The sequence below is a fragment of the Adiantum capillus-veneris genome, chromosome 22 (assembly GCF_014529385.1).
Source record: "Adiantum capillus-veneris isolate H3 chromosome 22, ASM1452938v2, whole genome shotgun sequence".
Classification (NCBI taxonomy): Eukaryota; Viridiplantae; Streptophyta; class Polypodiopsida; order Polypodiales; family Pteridaceae; genus Adiantum; species Adiantum capillus-veneris.
Genome location: NC_140952.1, coordinates 42,004,620 through 42,009,330, shown reverse-complemented (window position 1 = coordinate 42,009,330; position 4,711 = coordinate 42,004,620).

Below are 4,711 nucleotides of genomic sequence, written 5' to 3'. Positions count from 1 at the left end.
TGAAGGCTCAACCTTGTTGAGAAATCTCTAAGAATTTATAAAAAGGAACTCCTCGTAGCTCTACATGCGTAGACTCATGGAAGCACTATTTATTAGGGACTCCTTTCATTCTATGAACAGATCACCAAAGTCTTAAGTACTTCATGACCCAGACCAAGCTCTCCCACAAAAAAATGAGGTGGGCAAATTTCCTTTTGCAATTTCATTTTCATATTTCTCACTTTGCTGGCAAGCATAATCAAGTAGCTGATGCGCTCTCACGACTGCCGAGAGTGGATGCTATTTCCATAGCAACTCACAATGATTTATCTTCTATGGTATATGAGTATGCTATTGATCCCCCTTTTAGAGATGCGATTTCAACCCTTGGGTTAGTGAAGAAAGAGGAATCATTTACATTACAATATGGTTATCTTCTCTATGGAAATATACTATGCGTTACTAACTCACTACGTGAGAAAGTAATGTATGAATCTCATGCTCCTCCTTATGCGAGGCATAGAGGGATTTAGTCTACCCTGAAAGGGATTGAAACATATTTTGATTGGCCTACCATGAAAGCAAACATACAAGAGTATGTTTCTAAGTGTGTGGTATGCCAAAAGACAAAGTTTGATAGAGGGAAGCAACCTGGATTGCTTCAACCTTTGCCAATCCCTCATTCACCATGGGAGAGCATATTCATGGATTTTACCTTTGGATTGCCTAAGCCTATTCATGGGAATACAAGAATATGGATGATAATAGAAAGGTTCAGTAAACAAGCTCATTTTATACGTGTCAAAAAGACTATTAAAGCCCATCAAATGGCAACCCTCTTCATTTCACAAATATTCAAGTACCATGGCTTGCCAATGTCCCTAGTGTCAGATAGAGATCCTAGAATGACCAGTAATTTTTGAAAGGGTCTCTTTGAGAATTTAGAGACAAGGCTAAACTTCTCTTTGACCTATCACACGCAAACGGATGGCCAAAGTGAAATAGTTAACCCAACAACTCTTGATTTACTAAAACCCTATGTAACGGAAGTAGATCAAAGATCTCAATGGGAGAAGTACTTACCCTTAGTGGAGTATGCCTATAACTACACCATACATACTTCCACGAGAAAACCATCTTTTGAGGTAATTTAGGGAAGATCAAAAAGTCCCCTGCTACTTAAGGTACATGGGAATATCTTCACTACAGATGAGTATAGCAGAGACCTACAAGAATCTTTTCAAAATATTAAAGATGATGTTATATCTATATCAGAGCAAAGGCAAAAGGATGCTGCTGATAAGCAAAGAAGAGCCCAAGCCTTTAAACAAAATTTTTGGGTCTTACTCAAAATTCCCAAGGCTCGACTAAGGCACACGACAGGCAAGAATCCTACGGGACACCAAAAGTACTATGCTAAGCTAGAAAAAAGGTACTATGGTCCCTTTCAAATTCTTAGGCCAATCAATGAGATGGCCTACCAGCTCAAGTTGCCCAGCCAATGTCTCATACACAATTCTTTCCATGTGAGCCTTACGAAGGAGAGCCATCTCAACAACCACCTATTGAAGACCCATTAGAGATCGATGACCAAGAAGAGGTGCTGTAGTCCGAGTCCATTCTCTGACATGAAGACGAGGTATTAAGAGGCGGTAAGACTATCCGATGATATCTTATTAAGTTTAAGAATTATCCTTTTCAAGATGCTAGATGGATGCAAGCCATGAAATTAAAGGATAACACTAAACTGATCATTTAATATGGGAAAGTTCCAGGAGAGAAAAAGCTAGAATATTGGTTAAGCTGGCAGACCGACCATAGTAGGGATCCAAAGGAGGTAAAATAGGGATCCAAAGGGGGGCCATCTGCACAAGAGCAATGTGAATCAATGGGATTTAACGACCATAAGGTTCAGCCCATTAAGAATTCCAAAATGCTACGGTTCCAAAATTCAAAGGTTGTGTCCTAAGGTCAAACACTAGGAAAAATGCATGCTTTGTGTGTGTGTGTGTGTGTGTGTATGTACAAAAATCTTCATGAATTCTACAAAGGAGGGGGCGATCCGTGCAAGTCTGGGATGAGAAAGAAACACACACACACACACACACACACTCACAAGCTTCCTTTACACAAAGGGAATGAGGGACACATGTGAGCTCCCTAGCCAAGATGCCCACAAGGTGTACTGAAATCCTATTGGATGGCCATGGAGGTGGACCAATGAGAATTAGTCTAGAGTAAATCTAGTTTAATAAATTCAAAAACACTAAATAGAAGAACCAATAAGAGTTAATCTCTTTAGAGGACTATTGGGACAGTCTCCCAAGGGGTCCAATGAGCATTCAACAACCCAATGGCTTGCCTCATTCCTATTGGCCAGGAGACAAAGGAGTCCAATGAGATTTTTGTTGCATTAATTATTTACCTAAAGCTCTCACAAAAGGGCAAAGGGGGACACATGTCAAAAGGCTATCACTTATGCTCCTTAAATTCCATTGGCTAAGCCTCCGGAGACCCAATGGGGTGTCAGCATGAGTAAATAGCATGAGGGATCGACCAAGAGAGAGAGGGGGATGCTTTTCTCAAGTCATTATTCCACACACACTCACACAAGCTCATGTGTGAAGCAAGAAGACTCTCTCTCTTCCTTATCAAGATTTAATGGAAATCTTATCACCTACTCCAACCTTGTGAGAAGGGAGGCCTACACCAACAACTCTTGGCTTTGTGATGCAAATCCAACCAAGAGCCAAGCTTCAATGCATGCTCATCTCCTCTACCATGCTAATTACTAAGCTATTCTATCCTAATATGAGTGATTATGTGAGGATATGTACATATTTCTCATAAGACTACTCCTTCTTTCTCTCAATCTACTCTCATCCCCGCTAGCTCTCACCATCTTTGAAGGTGTGTGAGGTCTTGGGTCTGAGATTGTGAGGGAATTGAAGTTGTGTTTTATAAGTGTTTTTCTTAGTTCTTGAAGCTTCCATCTTCATTACACTAGATAGTATTGAAGGAACACAAAGTATTGTATTATAAAAATGTCTCTCTTCATGGGAGAAACCTATAATAGAAAGCCTTTTGCAGGGGGAACTGGCTCCATGTAAATCCGGTTGTCAACAACTTAATTTCTCTTTCTTTTGAAATATTGTTCATGCTATCTAACTAGGTGTTATGATTTTTTTTGCTCTCTCCACCCAAGCACTCTTGTTATGCTCATTAGGAACCTATTCTAATGAAATGCTCACTATGTTCATGTTATTTTCCGCTACACACAAGTTACTAGGCCATTAAACATTGCAGTAATTTTGGACATAGATTCTTTCATATAGTCCTTGAAACATCACGAAAGAGATTCAAACAAGACCTAATGAAGACAATCCTATCAATTCCATGGGTAGCGACAAACTCATAAGAAATTGGAAAAGAAAACTGTCTAACAAACAGAGGTTTTGCAAAGGATTGACTTATTTGCCAATCGCAAATTATGCAGCTTTCCCAATTGTTAATTGCAAGGTCATCTCGCTAATCGTAAGGCATATCCCTAACAGTGAGGGATAAAAAGAGAGCCGGTAACCTAAGCTTAATGTCCACTAACCTCATGATAGACATCTTGCTAACGGCGAGGAGCAAAAGATATTTTTTCAATAATTAATTATTCTTTTTAAATAATTATTCAAACATGATCAACCAAATATTTATCCAACAACTAACTCCTAATACCAAACAATATTAATTTTATCAAACGATAATAACTTATCAAATAGTGACAATTTATCGAACAACTCTTTCACTACTCTACAAAAATATATGCTTGTTTCTTGTGATACACTCACATTTCTTGAACGGTTTAAGGAAATTCTTATGCTTGGTTTCCCATGTCAACACGAAAAAGAATGCATAGTTATAAATTTGTATTACTATATTAGTGACATATTTGACTACCTCCTGTGGTTGAGGTTGGGTGACTTCAACTTCTTTTACAGTCGATCCCTCCTATTGAGTTATAATAGGAGTAGATGATATCTTCCTTTCTACCTTCCTTGGAAGCAAAACGACATGAGCGACCTTGGAGCTTCGTGTCACTCACTTTGGGGCCATCGTATCTTGATAGAGAAGAGGAAACGCTTTTCCATAAAATGCAGAGTTCAGGCTTCCTTGCTTCCGGAGAAGAGGGCAAGAGAGAGAGAAAGAGAGCTCAACAATCTGAGAGACAACACAATGGTGGTGGATATGGGTTAAGAGTGAGAGTTTGAAGGAGAGAGGTGGAGGGTGGAAATTTTAGGGAGTGAAGATACCTCCAACATCAAGGCAAGAGAGCTTCCACTTCTAAGAACTTATGTGTGTGTGTCTTGAAATTGAGGGGTGTATAAGCTTTCAAGGCCAAGAGAGAGTGCTAAGAATAGCAAAAAGGAGTAAGATAAATCTTTGTGCATTTGCATCGTTAAATAAATATATGTATATATATAATATTGCTTTTTGTGCACGCATCTTGATGTATGCTTTTGAGACTCTGATTTTAGGAGAAGCTTGACTTCCGAGAAAGGAAGCTCTAATCTTGACTTACTTTCTTTTCTTTCCTAAAAAAACTTCTTCTTTCCTAAAACTACTCCTTTCGTAAAACTTAACCTAAGATTTATCCTTCTTTCTTAAGGGTCAACTTCTCATCTTCAATAGTAGTCTTAAATCTTAAATTTCACATAGCAACCTATTGTTCCCATGTAAGTAA